Below are 21,631 nucleotides of genomic sequence, written 5' to 3'. Positions count from 1 at the left end.
ACCACTAGTTTACTGTTTGTCTTTATAGATCTGCCTGTTCCGGACGTTTCATATAAATGGAATCATACAATCCATGTGACCTTTATGACAGGCTTTTTATACTTAGCATAATGTTTTCAAAGTTCATTTACGTTGTAACATGAATCGGTATTTCATTGCTTTTCATGGCCTAGTAATATTTCATTATATCATTGAATGTATCATTGCATTGTATCAATATATCACATTTTATTCATCTATCCATTGATGGACAGTTGAGTTTTTTCCACATTTTGGCTCTTACGAATAATGCTTTTATGAACATTCGTGTGTAAGTTTTGTGTGGCAATATGCTTCCATTTTTCTTGGGTATATACCAAAGAATGGAATTGCTGGGTCATATGATAACTCAGTGTTTGAGCTTTTGAGGAACTTCCAGATTGTTTTCCAAAGTGGCTGTATCATTTTACACTCCTACCAGCAACAGATGAGAATTCTGGTTTCGCCAAATCCTCACCAACCTTTGTTATTAATCTGTCTTTTTTTACTTAGCCATCTTAGTGAGTGTGAAATGGTGACTGTGGTTTTGATTTGTATTTCCCTAATGGCTAATGATAGTGCTTTTCATATGTTTATTTGCCTTTTGTACCTCTTCTTTGGAGAAATGCCCATTCAAACTTTTCCCCATTTTTAAAATGGGCTATTTGTCTTTTTGTCATTAAACTGTAAGAGTTCTTTTAATATTCTAGATCCAAGTTCCTTGTCAGATATAAGATTTGCAAATATTTTCTCCCACTGTACGGGTTGTCTTTTCACTTTCTTATTGGTGTCCTATGAAGCACAAAACTTTAAAATGTTATGAACTTGAAAGAAAATAGAGGGAATATCAAATTAATATAGCAATAAAGAACTATGATCAAAATGTCCCAGATAATCGCAAAAATCAGGAGGTACAGAAGGAATTGGAGGAAAAATTGTGAATGCGTTTTCTTTAACTTTTATAGCTTTTGAGAGGCAATTGAAAATATTACATTTTCTATAGTTATTAAAATAAATAATTAAGATTTAAGAAGATTGTGGGTAAATAGCAGAGTAGGGAGTACCAGGACTCAGTCCTCCCATCAGAACCGCAAGTAAAGGAGAGAAACTTTCTGAAAAAAACTATTTTGAAGCTCTGGAGTCTAGAAGACACTTCACAGCATACAGGGGAGAGCAGGAAGAAGAGGGTGATAAATTACAGTAAATAACCATAAATTGTTCTGTGTGGTGACTGAAGGCACGCATCCCCCACTCTTGTGGCCACTGTGGGGTCCAGCGCTTGGCTAGCTCACTTGTGACAGAAAAGGACATAAAAATCCTCTGAAAAACCAGTGGTGGTCATGATTGATCACTGATCATGGCTTTTAATTAACAACTTCAGATGGCTGCAGCTTCGGCTCCGAGGGCAGCCATTATCCACCCTCCCCAGACAAAGGCCACCACAGAGGAGACTTAAAGACACAGCATTTCCTCAGGGTTAGGGGGGACAGTTTGCTGAAGGGCTGCATTGGCTGGGCGGGCCAAGAAAGCTCAGCTTTGGGGAGCCATGGAAGAAACTCTTGGCACCCTTCCTGATCTCCTCTTTGGAGCTGGTCTGTATCCTCTTCTCTCTCAAAAGACACTAGAAAGTGATTCAAAGCAGCATACACAAATGAGGACTTGTAGTAAAGGTAACCGTTTGGGTAAATAAAAATGCCGGTGTTATTGTAGTGTGTTGTTTGCACCTAATTTCACTTCTTACTTCCTACAGGTGCAAAAATGCAACTGCATAAAAAGTAATGATAAGGACATATAGTGTTCAAAGATTTAAGTGGAACAAGTACCAAAAATAAATAAATAAATAAATAAATAAATAAATAAATAAATGTAGGAAGACAAAGGGGTATAAGAAAAGTATATTAAGTTAAGTTGTTATCAAACCAAATATGACTCGTATATTTTGGATAACTTTTAACCCATGGTAACCACGTGGAAAATATATAAAAATATATAGATAGAAAGGCACTAAATATGATGCAGTGCAAAAAATAAAATAAACACTTTGGAGATGAAGAAGGAAAATGCCTTCTGGGGAGTTTCATGAAATAGGAAGCCAGGAGAGAAATCTAGCAGATGATGCCTTGCTTGTCATGTGCCCTTCCAGCTGAGAGAGAAACCCTGACTGTGTTCACCATGTGTATGTGCCTTCTCACTTGAGAGAGAAACCCTGAACTTTGACAGCCTCCTTGAACCAAAGGTATCTTTTCCTGGATGCCTTCAATTGGACATTTCTATAGACTTGTTTTAATTGGGACATTTTCTCTGCCTTTGAACTGTAAACTAGCAACTTATTAAATTCCCCTCTTTAAAAGCCATCCCTTTTCTGTTATGTTGCATTCCGGCAGCTAGCAAACTAGAACACTGAATTATTAAATTGATATCTTTTAGTCTCCAGTCTTAGAACGGCTAGAAGTAAAAATCTAAAATTGTGGAATTATAACTCATGCCAAACTCTGAAATATGTTCTACAACTAATTGTGGTGCTGTGCTTTGAAATTTATTGCTTTTATGCATATATGTTACTTTTCACAAAAAAAGAAAATCAAAGTTGATTGTGATGATATAAAAATATTTATGTCTTCTAGTCTCCTATATTCTGGAGCAGCTAGAAGATAATATCTGAGAGAATCATATCTTGGATCTGTCCTGTAACTACTTGTTGAAGAGTGCTTTGAAAACTATTGCTTTTTTCTTTCTTTGTTTTGCATATATGCTATGTTATACAATAAAGAAGTTAAAAATAAGCAAGTAATGGGGGAACAAAGGTTAAAATAAACTGAGAAGATTGAAATACTAGTGATCAATTAGAGGTAGGGGTAAGAATTATGGCATGTATGAGTTTTTTTTTTTTATTTCTTGGGTTGGAATGAGGCAAATGTTAAAAAAATGATCATGGTGTTTAGTACACAACTATGTGAAAATATTGTGAGCCATTGATTGTATTCCATGTATGGAATTTTTGTATGTCAAGAACGTTTGCATGTTTGATTTTAAGTTTTTACAATAAAAAAACTAAAAAATAAAAATAAAAAATAAACACAAAAGTAGGCATTAATGGAAGAATTGAGCAACAAAAAAGGTATAAGACATACAAAGGCTAAATAGCAAAACGGCAGAAGAAAGTGTTAGGTCGGGGGAACAGGGAAGAGCACTGCAACTGGAGCTGCGGTGGCTGTGTCAACCCTCCCAACCTGACTTCCGGAACTAATGAACCGCCCCTTCCGGATGTTACCTGACCCCCATCCTTAAAAGCTGCCCGCAATGAAGCCCACGAAGCCCACGTGCCCACTCACCTCCCTCCATCTTGGGTTTGGTGAGTTCTGCCCGGGAGCGCAGAAATAACCCCTCACACACACTTTAAATTTCCTGATGTACCTTTCTTCTCTCTCACCCTTTTGCCTCCTAAACCTTTCAGAAAGTCTTGCATTATCGCTAGTGACATTAAATGGATTATACTTTGCTGTCAAAAGACAGAGATTGGCGGAATGGAATAAAAAACATGATCTGTCTGCAAGAGAGTCACCTTAAATTCAAAGATATGAATAGGTTGCAAATGAAAGGATGGAAAAAGTATACCATTCAAATAGTAATTCAAAGAGAGCTGGGGTAGCTATTCTAAAATTACATAAAATAAACTTTAAGAAAAAACACTTACGAAGGACAAAGATGGTTATTTACTGGTAAAGGTGACAAGTGAACAAGAAGATGCAGCAATTATAAGCATATATGTACCTAATGGCAGAATCCCAAAATACATAAAACAAGTACTGACAGATTTAAAGGGAGAAATTTAATCATCACTTTCAATAGTGGGTAAAACATCTAGTCAGAATATCTGTAAGGAAATAGAAGACTTGAACAATTCTATAAAGCAACTAGACCTAAGAGACATTTATAGAACACTTCACTCAATAAAAACAGAATAAATGTCCTTCCCCGGTGCACATGGGTTATTCTACAGGATAGGTCATGTGTTAGGTCACAAGAAAAGTCTCAATACATTAAAGATATTGCAATCATAGAATGTGTCTTCTCTGACTCCAATTCTGCTCAAAGTCTTCCAAAAAATTGAAGAGGAAAGAATGCTCCCTAATGCACTCTAGGAGGCCACCATCACCCTCATAAGAAAACCAGGTAAACATACCACTAGAAAATAAAACAACAGACCAATATCTCTGAAGAATATAGATGCAAAAATCCGCAACAAAACAGTAACAAACCGAATTCAACAGCATATTAATAGAATTGTATGTCATAATCAGGCGGGCTTTAACCCTGGTATGCAAGGTTGATTCAACATAAGAAAATCAATTAATGTAATACACCGCATTAGCAGATTGATGGGGGGAAACACACATGTGATCATCTCAATTGATGTATAAAAGGCAATTCACAAAATCCACCATCACTTCTTGATAAAAGCATTTAGAACAATAGGAATAGAAGGAAACTTCCTCAACCTGATAAAGGGTATATGGGAAAAGCCCACAGCTTACATCCTACTTAATGATGAAAGAGTGAAAACTTTCCCTCTAACATTAGGAACAAGACAAGGATGCCCACTGTCACCATGGTTATTCAATATTGGGCTAGAAATTCTGGCTAGAGCTAGAGCTAGGTCAGAAAAAAGAAATAAAAGGCACCCAAATTGGAGAGGAAAAAGTGAAAATTTCCCTATTTGCAAATGATATGATCTTATTTATAGAAAATTCTGAAACAGCAACAGCAAAGCTCCTAGAGCTAATAAATGAATTTAGCAATGTGGTGGGGTAAAGGGCAACACCCTAAATCTGTCATGTTTCTATATACCAGCAATGAGTATTCGGAAGAAGAAATCAAGAACAAAATTCCATTCACAATAGCAACTAAAAGCCTCAAGTATCTAGGAATAAATCTAACCAGGACTACATCTAAAGGATGTGAAGGATTTGTACACAGAAAACTACAAAACATTGCCAAAAGAAATCAAAGAAGACCTAAGTAAACTGAGAGACATTCCTTTTCATGGATTGGGAGATGAAATATTGTTAAGAAGTCAGTCTTACCCAAAGCAATTCATAGTTTCAATGCAATCCCAGGCAAAATTTCAACAGCTTCTGTGCACAAATGGAAAAGCCAATGATCAAATATATATGGAAGGGTAAGGGACCCAGAATAGCTAAAGCAATCTTGAAAAAGAAGAATGAGGTTGGAGGACTCACACTTCCTGATATTAAAACATATTACAAAGCCACAATAATCAAAATGGCATGGCCTACATAAGGATAAACATATAAACCAATGGACTAGAATTGAGAGCTCAGAACTCAACCCTCACATTTATGGCTAACTGATTTTTCACAAGGTGCAAAAGACTACTCAAGTAGGAAAGAATAATCTCTTCCATAAATGATGCTGGGAAAACTAGATCTCCATTTGCAAAGAAAGGAGGATTCTTACCTCATATCTTATACAAAAATCAACTCAAAATGGATCAAAGACCTAAATATAAGAGCCAGAACTAACAAGCTCCTAGAAGAAATTGTAGGGAAGCATCTTCAGGACCTGTGTTAGGTAACAGTTTCCCAGACTTTATACCCAAAGCATGAGCAACAACAACAAGAAAGAGATAAGTGGTACTGTGTTAGTCATGGTTCCCTAGGGAAACAGAACCAACAGGAGATATCTGTAAATATGCGATTTTTAAAAAACGTTTCATGCAACTGTGGGGATGCACGAGTTCAAGGCTGCACAGGGCAAGGCTGCAAGCTGGCAACTCTGATGAAGGTCCCTGATGAAGTCCCCAGGAAAATATGACTGGTGGAATAGAGATGAAAGTTCTCTCTCCTAACTGCTGAAGTCATCACTTCTCCTTTTAAAGCCTTCACCTGATTGGGTTAAACATCTCTCACTGTGAAGACACGCTCCTTAGTAATTAGCCATAAATGCAATCCTAGGGGATGGGGTGGGAATAGGGAATGGGAAGTTAAGCCCCAAAACTTACGGGGTTCCTAATTGGAAGCATGGAAATGTTTTGGTAATGGATGGGGGTGATGGTGGGATAAGGTCATGAATGTAATTAACAGTACTGAAATAATTCACTTAAAAGGGGAATTGTTAGGTTGTCTGTATGGTAACAGAATACATTTAAAAATGAAATCCATAGCAGTACCTTAGTCAGGGAACCCTAAGTTAAAACATTGACTACAGTTAGTAATACAATTATAAAAATGTGCTATCATTAATTGTAACACATATTCCTTACCAATGGGATGTGCTAATAATAGGGTGGTATATGAGAATCCTGTATTTTATGCATGATTGTTTTTGTAAACCCACAGCATTTCTAATAAAGAAAAAAAAGCTTTAAGTAGATTATTTAAAGTTTTAATTATAATTTCTAGTTTTGAAATGGAGGAGTAGAGACGATCGATCCCAAATCCTTCTTTCTTAAATCACCTGAAAACAGTGCCATTTTATGGAGAATGCTATCTATGAGTAAAAGATGCGAAATGCAGGAAAAAGTTCGCACCAGCATGCAATTCCTGTCATTTTAGAGCTGGCAGGGACTGAGGACTCAGGAGAAGGTGACCCGGGGCTTACACAGAATGGCCGGCGACATTGGCTAGTGCCCACTCTACTCTGTAATCGCGGAGCAGCGGGCTGCAAGAGACCGACTCTACCTGCTTCTTACTTCCAACAGACTCATATTCACAAAAATAGGCTGGGAAAAAATTTTTTCTTTTCTTTTTAAAATTTTTTTATTAATTAAAAAAAAATTGCAAGAAAGAAACACAAACATTCCCAACACATGCTCATTCCGCTCTACACATACACTCAGCAATTCACAATGTCATCACATAGTTGCATATTCATCATCATGATCATTTCCCAGAACATTTGCATCAATTCAGAAAAAGAAATAAAAAGACAACAGAAAAATAAAACTAAAACAGAGAAAAAAATTTTTTACATACCATACCCCTTACTCGTCCCTTTCTTTTTTTTTTTTTTAACATGGGCAGGCACTGGGAATCGAACCCAGGTCCTCTGGCATGACAGGCGAGCATTCTTGCCTGCTGAGCCACCGTGGCCCTTACCCCTCCCTTTTATTGATCACTAGCATTTCAAACTAAATTTATTTTAACATTATTCCCCCTATTATTTATTTTTATTCCATATGTTCTACTCATCTGTTGACAAGGTAGATAAAAGGAGCATCAGACACAAGGTTTTCACAGTCACACAGTCACATTGTGAAAGCTATATCATTATACAATCATCATCAAGAAACACGGCTACTGGAACATAGCTCTACATTTTCAGGCAGTTCCCTCCAAGGGCTGGGAAATTTTTATTCATTCTTTTTTTTAAGTTAATATAAAATTATAGCAAAAAACCAAAAAAAAGAACGTGAATTTTAGTAACACACCTGAAACAACCTGCAGCAGCAGAAAAAAGTATTTAATCTGGTTGATTTTCTGTGGTTGTTGCTTGTTTGCTGGTCTCTTGGTGATGGAAGCTACACATATTTTTCCAAGGGCATGAGAAGCTGCTGGGAGGTTTGGTTCTCCCAGCAGCAGCCAATGCAAGCCAAGGATCTGGGGATCTTTGCTCCATCGTGAAATCTGAGTGGGACATATTTTTGAAGGATGTGCAGTGTTCAACCATAAGTGTGACAAAAACTGACAAGCAGGACGCTTACGTACTCAGTGAGAGTAGCATGTTTGTCTTCAGGAGTGGTTTCATTTTGAAGACAAGTGGCACCACCCTCCTATCAGCTGAGAGCACTCAGTTCCCTGTTGAGGCTTGCTAGAGATTTCAGTGGGATTGCCTCAATTCAAAGCTTCTTTTATTCTCATAAGAACTTCATGACACCTTCTCACCACGGGTACCCACACCAGAATTTCCAGGAAGAAATAGAATTTCTTAATGTGATTTTCCCAAAAGGAGCAGCCTGTTGTATGGTATGGATGAATTCTGACTGTTGGTATTTGTATGCTTTGGCTTTCCCAAAGAGTCATGTAATGTCAGCCAGACCTAACCCTGGACATTCCGAGGAGGGAGCGTGACCCAGCAGTTCCCGACCAGCTGTGCATGAAATGTGGTGTTGCTGCAAAGGATGTCACTCGTGAAAGTGGAATTCATGGCCTGATAGATACCACGTTCTGTCACTGATGCCCCCCCGCCCCGTTCAATCTTCGTGGGCATTCAATAAATGGAATGAAGTGGGATGGAACTTACTGGGCTACTCACATCACTGCAGAACCAGAATTTTCTTATGTTAGTTTTGAAACAAACTTAAGTCAGACTTCCTGTGATGGCCTGATCAGGAATGCTGTGGAAATCCAGAAAATCCGTGACCACCTTGTTTGTGAATTCAGTTCTAAATGTCGCCCAGTGCTTTCTCACCCCAGAAGATTGAAGGTTTTGAATGTCAGAGTGCTGGGGTCAGTGTTTACAACTTTGTTTTTACCAGTTCTGCTGAGAATGAGCAACGACAGCAAAGTTGATTAAGAAAAATGAAGGAAAAAAAAAGAAAGAGAACACACATTGGAGAAGGTGGTGGTTGCTGCCTAGATATCGATACCAGGCCCTGCTTTCTGCAGCCACCACCTTGCAGCTACAGGTAGCCCCTGTTGTCATCACAGTGTGGTCACTTTGTATTGTTGTGCGCATTATTGTATCGAGGAAGTAGGTGTCTTGCATGAATGCGCTCTTCGGTGTTTAGGTATTCTGTGCCACTGTTGCTGTGAAATTGAAGTGCATGTAGAAAAACCCTTTCACTGTATGAAACTCTACAACACTTGTGAGACAATTCAATTTGGTGTATGCATGGTATAACATTTCTCCAGCCATCATCCAAAATTCCCCACAGACAAGGTTTTCATCCTCATTAGGTGTAGGCCTCAACCTAGCCATCTGGGATTATTCTATTAAATTGCTGCCTGAATTTTACATCAGTTACATCCAGTTTCTAAGATGTATTCTGTACTAATGTTATCGAAACCATTTTCTACTTCATACAGATGTTTCTTGCAACTGCCATTAAAGTTTTCCTCTCATGAGTCAAGCCATCTTAATAAAATGATTGCAGTTATTCATTTTTCTGTCCCTTGTTTATTTTATTTTATTTTTATTGTGAAAAATAACGTACATACAAAAAAGCAATAAATTTCAAAGTACACCACAACAATTAGTTGTAGAACACGTTTCAGAATTTGGTATGGGTTACAATTCCACAATTTTAGGTTTTTCCTTCTAGCTGCTCCAACACATTGGAGACTTAAAGGAATATCAATATAATGATTCAACAGTCATACTCATTTGTTAAACCCTACCTCCTCTGTATAACTTCACCTTCTCCTTTGATCTTTCTCCCAATCTTTAGGATTATTTGGCCTATGCCCATTCTAATTTTTTTCATGTTGGAAAGGGCTGTTGATAATATGGGATGGGGGATGGAACTAGTTGATGTTCTGGAAAGGATGGCCTCTCTGGGTTTCAGAACTTACCTGGCCTAGGAACTCATCTGGAGGTTGTAGGTTTCTGGAAAATAATCATAGTGATTGGGATCTTTGCAGAATCTTTGAGAGAGCCCTAGGTGTTTCTTTAAGGTTGGCAGGAATGATTTTGGTGAAGTTTGGCAAACTATAATAAGTAGCAATATCTAGCTGAAGTTTGCATAAGAGTAGCCTCCAGAGTAACCTTTCCAACTCTCTCAGCCACTGATACCTTATTTGTTACAATTCTTTCCCCCTATTTTGGTCAGGACGGCACTGTCGATCCCACAGTACCAGGGCCAGGCTCATCCCTGGGAGTCATCTCCCACGTTGCCAAGAGGACTTTTCACCCCTCGATGTCATGTCCCACGTAGAGGGGAGGGCAATGATTTCACTTGCAGAGTTGGGATTAGAGAGAGAAAGGGTACATCTGAGCAATGCAGTTATTCGTTTTGTGAACTATTTTAACAATATTGCTCCCTCACCCCTCAGCTCCACCCCCACCCCCCAAATAAAGCAATACACTGTGACACTGTGGGTTTATATGACCTTATACCCCAGAGGGGAAAAGAGAGTGGACCCTGGTCCCAGTTTTCTTTTAATGCCAAGTGAATTTGGTCTCCTCTTTATTGGCAGATGGTGACAAAAATGAACATTAGCCTATTGTAGCTTGAGATTAGGTACATGGGCAGAACTGTAGGGAAATGCTAAACCATGCCATATTCCCTAGTAAATCAGTAAATGAGATTAGCTTATCATGAGTTTGATGTCTTTCCTAACTTGCTAAGTAGTATAAATGGTGTTTATCACAAAACTTATTTGTAGAGCAATTTAGCTTAAAGTTTGCACTGAATTTGGTAAGTCAGTTTGGATCACTCACTGTAACTTTTACTTTAGCAACTATTTCCACTAATTTCCACTAACAGTATGTTGAAAGCTTTGGTAAAAGCAGAATCAGTGTCTTTTCTCTCCTGTGGCTTAAAGTTCTGCGACTTGGTGATCGTATTCTGACTTCATCTATCCTTCTCACTGGTGCATCTTTCACCAGGATTTGATGGGATAAATAAAGTGGCTGCTTGGAATGATAGCTATCCAGTTTATTCAGGCATTCACAGTGAAGCTATTCATAAAACATAACATGAAATTCCAAAATAGTCAATGGGAAATGACAAGAAATATAGGCTGCGAAGAGTATAAGCATCTTTTTAGCAAATTCTGTGGAATTTAAGCAGCTGAGAGAACAGTGAAGTTAACCAAATTTTGTATTTCTTCTAGTCACCAATTTTTTTTATTCTCTCTGGTTTTGTGGTATTTTTTCCTTCCATATTTATAGACGAAACCACCACCACCCCCCACCCCTGCTTTTTTTAAGGTTTCTAAATAAAATCTACGTGGTTTGAAATCAAGTGATTGGCACATTGTTTTTTTTTATTATTAATTTTCAAATTTTTAAAAAATGCAATAATAAACAAACGCAAACATTCTTAATTTTTGATCATTCCATTCTACATATATAATCAGTAATTCACAATATCATCACATAGTTGCATATTCATCATCATGATCACTTCTTAGAACATTTATATCAATTCAGAAAAAGAAATATAAATAAATAAATAAAATAAAATAATAAAATAAATAAATAAAAAGAAAACAGAAAAAAATTCATACATACCATACCCCTTACCCCTCCCTTTCATTGATCACTAGCATTTCAATCTAAATTTATTTTAACATTTGTTCCCCCTATTATTTATTTTTATTCCATATATTTTACTCATCTGTTGATAAGGTAGATAAAAGGAGCATCAGACACAAGGTTTTCACAATCATACAGTCACATTGTGAAAGTTATATCATTATACAATCATCTTCAAGAGGCATGGCTACTGGAACACAGCTCAACATTTCCAGGCAGTTCCCTCCAGCCTCTCCATTACATCTTGACTAATAAGGTGGTATCTATTTAATGCATAAGAATAACCTCCAGGATAACCTCTCGACTCTGTTTGGAATCTCTCAGCCATTGACACTTTATTTTGTCTCATTTCACTCTTCCCCCTTTTGGTCGAGAAGGTTTTCTCAATCCCTTGATGCTGACTCTCAGTTCATTCTAGGATTTCTGTCCCACATTGCCAGGAAGGTCCACACCCCTGGGAGTCATGTCCCACGTAGACAGGGGAAGAGCAATGAGTTTGCTTGTTGTGTTGGCTGGAGAGAGAGGCCACATCTGAGCAACAAAAAAGGTTCTTTTTGGGGCGACTCTTAGGCCTAATTTTAAGTAGGCTTGACCTATCCCTTGTGGGGTTAAATTTCATATGAACAAACCTCAAGATTGGGGTCTCAGCCTATTGCGCTGGTTGTCCGCACTGCTTGTGAGAATATTAAGAATTCAACTTGAGGAAGTTGAATTTTCCCTCTTTCTCACCACTCTGCAAATACTCCTTTATTCACTGTTCAAATTACTCTGGGATTCATTGGGGCATCACTCCAGACAAACCAACAAAATCTCATGCCCTACTCAGGGTTCCATGCATCCATGGTGGAACACTATTTTGACTTAAAAAAAAAAAAAGCACGTTGTTGAAAGTTTCATTGAAGAAGCATTCAGTTGATGTGTAATCAGTTTGATTATGTAAATAGTATTGCACCTAATGTTTTGGAGCTTTGGTTTCTTGAGGACCAATACTCAAAGTGGATTTTGTTCTTGAATAGAATCTCAGCAGATTTCATGATATTTGTTGGCTTGAGGTCTGATTTTTTAAAAAAGTACAAATTCTGCCTAATTTTCTTTTTTGCCTAATTTTGATAAAGTACACACATTTGTATGGAAGTAAGCCTAGAAAATGAAAACTGTAGATTGGATACTAATCTAAATCATCATGTGATAGAGGAGGGGAAGTTTTCATGCCATAAATTCTCCCTTCATGGTGTGGGATTTAAATCGATTGAAATGTACTTCTGTCCCCTGACTTATGCTTCAATAAAAGTTTGCTTATTTCATTGTCAAAAATAAATAAATGAATAAGGTGACTCAGTCTGAGGAGCAACCTGTCTTTTACTTGGTACAAAAATGAAAGTGATCAGGACTGGTGTCTCCCTGTACATTGTCATTAGGGTGGAGGTCAGGTTACATTTAAAAAAGAATATTACGGGGCAGGCCACGGTGGCTCAGCAGGCAAGAATGCTTGCCTTCCAAGCCAGAGGACCCAGGTTCGATTCCCAGTGCCTGCCCATGTAAAAAAAGACTATTACTTCCTGCCATCTTTGTAGCAGTGATGCAGGACAAAATGGACGTGATCAGCACCTCTGCAGCTTCGTCTTGTCAGCTCAAAGGTAAATAAGCCTAAACTCTCTAACCCACATATAAACACATGACTTGATGATGAGCTGGGAAAACTTCCAAGGGAGCAGAGAATTAGATAATTCTAATAAGAAAATGAGTGACCTGGAAGTAAGAATCCACATGTGGCAAAAAAAGAGGCAAAGATATGAAAGAAAAAAATATGAGCACAAATTAGGAGAGATAGAGGATAGCGTGAGAGGTCCAACATTTACTTAATTTGAGGTCTCGAAGGACAACTAGTTTTCTAGACCTTGTGAAACATCCCAATCCACAGATACAAGACCTCTGAATCCCAAGCAAGATAAATAAAAACATATCCATATTTGAAGTATCATAGCAAAACTACAGAATATCTAAAGTAAAAAGGATGTCTGAAGAGCAGTCAGAAACAACACAAACCATTCAAACAAAAAGACCCATCAAAAGACTATCAAAGGCAGGAATTCAACTACATGGGCAACCGACTTACCATGATCAGAAAACAACCACTGAGTTAATTCAGAAATCAAAATCAAAATTGAAGGTTGTCTAGAAAATACATATCAAAACCCATGGAATGCACATAAAGCAGCACTCAGAAGGTAATTCTGATCAAGGATTTATATTAATAAATAAGAGAATGAAAACAAATGAATTAAACAGAATGATTAAAAAATCTACACAGCAGTACTTGTGGAATGTAGCTAAAGAGTACATAGAAAGGAATTTATAGTCTTGAATGGGTATATTAGAGAAGAAGAAAGGCTAAAAATGAATGGCTAAGCATAAATCTAAAGAAATTTGAAAAATAAAAGAAAATAACCTCAATGAAAGTAGAAAGTAGGAAATAAGAAATAACCAAAATTAATGAAATAGAGTACAATCATACCATAAGAATGTTCAACAAAGCCAAAAGCCACAAGGGGTGCCTCAGGTACTAAAAAGATAAAAAAGAGGGTATTACAAAAAAAAATATGCAAGTAAATTTCAGAATTTGGAAAAATTGGATAAACTCAGAAGAAAATAGAGGAATAAATAGGTACTCTGACTCAAGAAGGAATAAAAACCTGATTATTATTAATATTATTAGTATTGTTAACATTACTAAAAAACTCAAATCACTAGAGAAAAATGACCCTACAAAGTAAACCTCAGGCCTGGAAGTCTTCATTGATGATTTTATCAAACATTCAAAAAAGAAATTATTCGAATCCAATACAAAAAAAAAAAAATCCTGAGAATAGTAAAAAAAAAAAAATAGAAACCAGTTTTGTGAGACTTTCATAAACTTGGTTCCAAACCCAACAAGATCAGCATGAAAAAGGAAAACGAGGGGTCAATCTCACTCAAGAACATAAAACATCCTCTAGACAATACCAAACTGAACTCAGCATTGTGTGAAGTGGATAAAATATCATGACTAGGATTTGCTTATCCCAGGAATGCAAGATTGGTTTAACATTAGAGGAAAATTTAGTGTAACTCATCACATAGCAAATAAAAGGAGAAACACTATATGATACCAATAGATGCAGAAAAAAGCATTTGACAATATTCAACATCCACTCATATTAAAAACAACAAAACATCAACCTCTCAGTAAACTAGGAAAAGGAACTTTACTAATCTGATAAAGAACACCTGCAAACATCAGACGTAATGGGGGAGCATTACGAACTTTCCCTGTGAGACGAGGAGTATGGTAAGGATGCCATTATCATCACTTCTAGGTAATATTTTATTGAAAGTTCTAGGCAGCTCAGTAACGCCAAAAAAAGGAAAGATAAAAAGATCATAAATGAGAAGCAGAAAAGACCATGTATTTGGAAATTTGAAACACACTTAAAACTTGAGTCAAAGAAGAAATTATAATGAAAAATAGAAAATATTTAGATTTAATTAATAATATAAATACTAAATTTCAAAACTTGTGGGATTCAAATGAAGAGACAGAGTTGTCACCAGATAGACTATGGGAGAAAATAAGACAGGCTAGCATCATCTTAGGATAAAAATTAAAATATATTTCAGAATAAACACAAAGAAAGATGAGAAAATAACAATTATAGCTGAAGTTAGTGAAGTAGAAAACAAATATGAAATACTAAGATCAAAAAAGCAAAGAGTTGAAATGTGTATTAAAACAGACTTCTAGCATGATTGATTAAAAGAAAGAAAAAATCAATATGAAGAAAAAGGATAAAACCCTAAGGAACTGTGTGAAAATTTAAAATCGTAATAGAAAGCTATGAAAAACTGTGGGAATAAATTTTGTAATTTAAATCAAGTGGCCAATGTTCTAAAAACTACAATTAAAAGATTTTGACTCAATAAATTAAAAATACGAATAGAGCACAAAGATCAAATATCACTCATAAAAATTATAGCTTTAGACTGGTTTACCAGTAAATGCTACTACATTTCAAAAAACAGATATTTTCAATATTATACATATTATCTCAGAGAGTTGAAGAAGAAGGAAACTTTTCTACATATTTGATGAACTTACTATAACTTTGATGTCAAAATCAGGAGGGATACTACAAAAAAAAATCAGGATAATATAGGGAATCCATCCTTGTGTAAAAATCAAAATCTCAAACAAAATACTGTATTTAAAAATTCCATACTTTGGATATATCCCCAGAATGTAAATATAATTTAACCTGAGAATAGTCTATTGATACTTTTATTTCTAGGTATATGATAGGGTAGGTTGTTTAGACTCTCCCATTGAATTCACTGAACAGTTTAAGTAAAAGTGAGAACTGAGAAAGAAAATAGTTCACTTTTCTAAGGGGCAAGTCTTGTGAACTTGGGCTCTCGGTTTTTTTGTTTGTTTTGTATACTGCATGGTGGGGGTCACATTTCATTCTTTCTCCATGTGAGTAATGGGTTATTGCAGCACCATTTGTTGAATTTTTTGGTTTGTTTGTTTGTTTTTTTGGAAGTACATGGGCTGGGAATCAAACCCAGGTCTCCTGCATGGCAGGTGAGAATTCTGCCACTGAACTACCCTTGCACCCCCTTGAGCTCTCATTTTGAAGACTGATGGCAAAAGTCCAAGTCCAAGGTGGAGGATCCAATAGACAGCCACCCCCATTCAAGCTAGACCTAAAATGTTAAAGTTTAAGTCCCCCTCCCCCCCATCGATCTCCCAGCAGTCCCACCTGAAGGGTCTACCTGTGACAGAGGCAGCGTTACAGACCCGAGGTGAAGTGTGGACTCGTTAACAAACGGGATGGGACATCTGGTTTCCCATTTGGACAAGCAGAATATGGAACCCTTATCTCGATGACATACACAAGAATTATTTTCAGGACAGGTTAAAGACATATGTGGGAACACCAGATCTTTAACAGGTGGGAGGATATCTTTATGAACTTGAGGTAGAGAAGGATTTCTCAAATAAGATTTAAAAAGTACATATGATGAAGGAAAAGACGGATAAACGTGTCTACAGAAATATGTTAAAGATTTAAAATTTCAGTCTAGCAAAAGATTTTATATTTTAGAAAGAATGAAAAGATGAACCACAGAAACCCTTGCAGCTCAACGTCACTGACTACACAGACTTCCGAAAAAGTCCAACGAGGGACGTTGGATACTTTTATATACTTTTTTTTTGGCTTTTACAAAGGGGATCTATTAGGTTACAAATTCAGAGTTCTATGGCCATGGAAATGTCCAAATTAAGTCATCACGAGGACGATACCTTCTCTGAGGAAAGGCTGCTGGCATCCAGGGTTCCTCCGTCACACGGCGATGTCTGCTGGTCCTTCTCTCCAAAACGTCTTTGTGGGCGTTTTCTTTCTCTCTCTTGTGGGTCCTTCCTCGTTTTTCCTGGGGCGTTTCTGTCTCTGAGCCCTCTCTCAGGTTCCTCTGTCTTCTCTCCCCTGGTAGAGGACTCCAGCAATGGAATTAAGACCCGTTTTGAATGGGCAGGGTCGCATCTCTGTGGAAACAACCTAACCAAAATGTCCCACCCACAATAAGTCTGCACCCATGGGAATGGATTAAATGAACGTAGGCTTTTCTGGGGATACATAACACATTCAAACCAGCACACTCCACCCTCTGGACTCCTAAAAGACATGTTCTTCCCATGTGCAAAATACATTCATTCCATCACAATATCCACAAAGGCTTAAATCATTTCAGTAACAAATGTTAAGTACAAAGTCTTATTAAAGTCAGTTATGGGCTTGGTGTGTCCTGAGGCAAAATTCCCCTCTGGCTGTGGACCTTTGAAATTTAGAACAAGTTATCTGTTTCCAACATAAAAAGGAGGAACAGTCTAGGATAAAATTTCCCTATATAATAATGTTTTATAACATGCATAGCAACACAGTATAGTGTCTTTCAGTAACACTTATAGAATAATAATCCAGAATCATGGTGGCGGAGGTGGAGTAGGGGAGACCCACTTTGGAGGGATATTCAGGGAACTGCAATAGTATCTATAATATTTTATTTCTTAAGCTAGTGGTGGACATGGATATTTATATCGTTTTTTGTACTTTTTGTACTTAGATTAAAAAAATAAGCATGAGAAATTAAACTGTCAAATTGATAATCACTTGGAAGTCAATTGAGGTTGCTTTTTCATTTTAATGCAATAGCCCTAGATTTATAAGTAAAACATCAATAGCTGTTAGCTAAATTTAAAGGCTTGAATAAACTGGGTATTAATTAAATCACAAGTGTGATGATTTCACTCTGGCCTACAGCCTCTTTCAGACATTAAAAACCCACTGAACAAAACTTCTCTTTATACAAATGAAATGTCTCCCTTTTCTCTAATGCATGGGACCCCCAGGCCCCCTTTCAGCACAGCTGTTATGAGTAGCTGAATTAGGAATTAATTTCCAAAAATGAAAGATTTATATATTGTATATTAATGAAGCTTTTAAAGTTAAACTCGCATATGCACTTGATCAGTCAACAAATACTCTATGTCAGGCCCTATTTTCAGATGATACCGATAAGCTGTGAACTGGATACATAAAGTGCTCTTAAGTTATTAGCCTGACTTGTTTTAAGCGTCTTTTCTTACATCACCAAAGTATCTAATTGCTAATGTCTGACTCAGGCAATACATTTCTACTTCAATAGTCCAGCTATTAGTGGCTATTTAGTATATTGTGCGGAGGAAAAAAAAAATCTTCTTGGAGATGGCAGAGAAAATGAGGGGTTAACGCCATTCAGTTCGATGTTGTAATAGGATCTTTTCCTCCAGACGGTTCGCACATGTCCATTTCCCTGAATGCATCAAGGATCACAAAGTTAGAATCAAATGTTTCTGACCAGAAAAGTTAATCATCCAAATCTTAAACCACATAATCTTATATGAGAACCAGGCAAGAAAAATGGCACAAGCAGCAATATTTACTGCAATAGAAATACAAGGTATGAGAAACCACCTAGACCCCTCCAAATGGAGCATAAATATTACGTTTTCTCCAATTTCGGATGCTTCTCCTGCTGTAGTGATGATCGGTAGCACTTTCCACTTTAAGTATCTGCAGTATTTTTTTTTTTAAGCTGTAAAATGCAATCAAAACTAAAATTTGGCTTTTTCCCGCCCTGGGAGGAGTGCATGCTGAGGCGCCGGGGCCTGGAAGACCATGAGCGCGGTGGGCGTGAGCGGTGTGTGCGGGCAGTGGGCTCCGGCAGCGGGCGATGGGTTGTGGGCTCGGGCCGTGGGCATCATGCACAGGTCTCCCGCCTCGTCTCCTTCAGCGCGAGCCACCGGCTCCACAGCAAACCTCTGAGTAATGCAGAAAACTTGAAACTGTTTGGGAAATGCAACAATCCAAATGGCCATGGGCACAATTACAAAGTTGTGGTGACAGTGCATGGAGAGATTGGTCCTGTTGCAGGGATGGTTATGAGCTTGACTGACCTCAAAGAATATGTGGAGGAGGCAATTAGAAGCATGGAAAGAATGGGTCTGGATGTGCCATAGTTCACTGATGTCGTGAGCACGACAGAAAACGTGGCTGTATATATCCGGGAGAACTTGCAGAAATTTCTTCCTGTGGGAGTTCTTTATAAAGTAAAAGTATCTGATACTGACGATAATATTGTAGTCTATAAAGGAAAATAGATCTTAGGGTCAGCATTGTAGAAAGACCTAATTTCTTTCTGTATTTGAAAAAGATCTTTATCTTCTTAGAGTACTAAAGAGTCATCACGCAGTTGTCCTCCACACTCTGTTCTGGAGCGCCTGGTCATTGTAACACCTGTTTTAAATTTAAATCTATTTTTAAACCAAATTTGTAATATATCCTCAAAATTATTCAGAGTTCTTTTACTTATAGATTAAAAATCACTTCATTTTCAGCAAAATGTTTTGGTGTAGAATTATTTGAAAACCAAGAAGATACATTTTTGTTACTGTTTACTCTATTATCTCATAATGGATACCCATTTTTTTTCTTGGTACATACAAATGGTAAAAATGTTTATAAGATTTACAATAGGTGACTCTTAAAAAATTAAATTACAGATGGTCACAAAGTCTGGAAATGTACACAATATATATTTTTTAATATCATGAACTCCCTTGATTACTTCTCAGATATGCTACAGGTGCAAGTTTATTCAGTGACAGTTAGAGAAGCAAATCATCTAAGGCAATGCATTGTAGATGTATATTTAAGGATTGATGGAAATGTTGCTTTATTGCACATTGTTCATTGCAATTTTATACAACTTATTGAAGTTTGAATTGGTAGTGAGGAAAAATACATTGAACATAGCATGTATTATCAGTAAACTATTATGTATTTGGTCTGTATTTCCAGACTTTATGGCCATCTGAATAATATTAATTCAGAAGACTGAAGAATAACCACTCATTTTAAACCTGTTAAAATAGTCAACATAGAAAGGCTAAGGAATTCTGTGTAAGGCATCTTCTATAAATACTTTTTCCTAATTGATCTCATTAAATTTACTTGCATAAGCTGAACTGTAAAAAAAAAAAAACTAAACTAAAATTTGAATTCACTTTAAATTTGCAAAATCATGAGTCAACAAATGTTTTCACTTTGAGTGGGAGAAAGGATGTCATAGGAGCCAAGGTTGACAGACAGTTTGGTCGTTTAATATACATGGATGGCATGAAAATTTTACTGTTTTAGGGAAACAACCATTTAGAAAGGTGTTTGAATTTGGAATTGCCACCAGAATACAGTGCACCAGAAATTGAATGACTTTTATAAAGGGGATTTATTCAGTCACAAGCTTACAGTTTTAAGGCCACAAAAATGTCCAAACTAAGGGATCCAGAGAAAGATACCTTGATTCTGAAGAAAGGCCGATGTCTGGCAAATGGGACAGCACATTGCTGGTGCCTGTGTCCTCTCCTGGCTTCTGGTTTCAAACGGCTCTTTCAGCCCCTGTGGATCCTTCTGGTTTCTGGCTTGCTGAGCACCTCATGGGAAGGCACATGGCGATGTCTGCTGGGCTTTGCATCTCCAAACCAAATGGATCTTGTTGATCAATTAGCATTGCACCCCCAGCATTGAATGAAGGCAATCTAAAACACATTTTTTCTCTGTAAGGCACATCCCAGCCTTCTTGCACTTAGGGACACTGGATGGTACTGCAGCACTACGCTTGGGGCCATTTGAAACAGAGAAATCACCTAAGCACAAGAAAGCAAGAAACTGGGCACTAAATGGGCCAGGAAAGGTACTCTTGTTAGCAGTGTGAGGGCTTACGCAGGGGGGCAGCAGGTCGCCTTGGTCAGTTTTGGTCAGCCTCAGCTGGGTCATGTGTGTTCCCAGCTGAACGCACTCCCCACTCTGTGCGAGTCTGCAAACCACTGTGAAAGTGCCACCAGTTTCAATTCGGGTGGGGGTGGGGGCTACAAAAAATGTTTGTGAGTAGGTGAATTCATGAATATGGAATACTCAAATAATGAAGATCAGACAGAGTATGGAGGTGGAATTTATGGTAATTAAGAATATGAATTTGATTTGTGGTAAAAAAAGTTTTAACAATGAGATATAATTATGCTATTAAAGCTAACACTGAAATCTTAAAATCTGAATAATAGAAAGTTCAGTAACTACATTATATTACATTACATTATTTTGGTGGAAATAACTTTGGCCTCATAGTATACTTTGAACTCACATATCTCAGAGAAAATTTATTTATACCCCATAGATTAAATTATATTCTTCTTCTATAAATATTTCTCGTTTAACCTGAAATAACACCATTACATTCAATTTTTTTGTAGATGTGATAGATTTTGAAAATATCATGAACTTTGTGATTATACTTTTCCTATTTAGCTTTGGGTGATTTTTTTCCCTTTTAAGTGTAAACTCCTGGTTTTATCAACTCTTACTATAATCTCAAATTTCACTAAATTAAATACAAATCCCGCCAAATAAAGTCAAAGCCATTCCCTTGACAAATTTTTTCTTTAGTAGCAGTTTTTTCTTTTCCTTTTCTCTCTTTTTTTAATTTGAGAAGTTGTGGGTTTACAGAACAAACATGCTTTAAATACAAAATGCCCATGCACCACCTGTCATGGTCAGGTTCATGTGTCAACTGGGCCAGGTGGTGGTACCTGTTTGTCTGGTTGGGCAAGTGCTGGACTGTCTGTTGTGATGAGGACATTTCATAGAATCAAATCATGATCATGTCAGCTACATCCACAGCTGATTCCATTTGTAATCAGCCAAAGGGGAGTGTCTTCTGCAATGAGTGATGCTTAATCTGATCACTGGGGAGGATTCAGAAA

At 37.1% G+C, this 21,631-nt stretch overlaps 2 pseudogenes; both read left to right on the top strand.

The window, feature by feature from the left end:
- The first annotated feature begins 7,601 nt into the window (after positions 1-7,601).
- LOC143688298 (S-adenosylmethionine decarboxylase proenzyme 2 pseudogene) lies at positions 7,602-8,549 on the top strand (annotated as a pseudogene).
- A 9,914-nt stretch (positions 8,550-18,463) lies between these two features.
- Positions 18,464-18,973, top strand: LOC143682868 (6-pyruvoyl tetrahydrobiopterin synthase pseudogene; annotated as a pseudogene).
- The last annotated feature ends 2,658 nt before the right edge of the window (positions 18,974-21,631 follow it).

The sequence above is a fragment of the Tamandua tetradactyla genome, chromosome 1 (genome assembly GCF_023851605.1).
Source record: "Tamandua tetradactyla isolate mTamTet1 chromosome 1, mTamTet1.pri, whole genome shotgun sequence".
NCBI lineage: Eukaryota > Metazoa > Chordata > Mammalia > Pilosa > Myrmecophagidae > Tamandua > Tamandua tetradactyla.
This window is presented reverse-complemented; position numbering and strand designations above follow the sequence as displayed.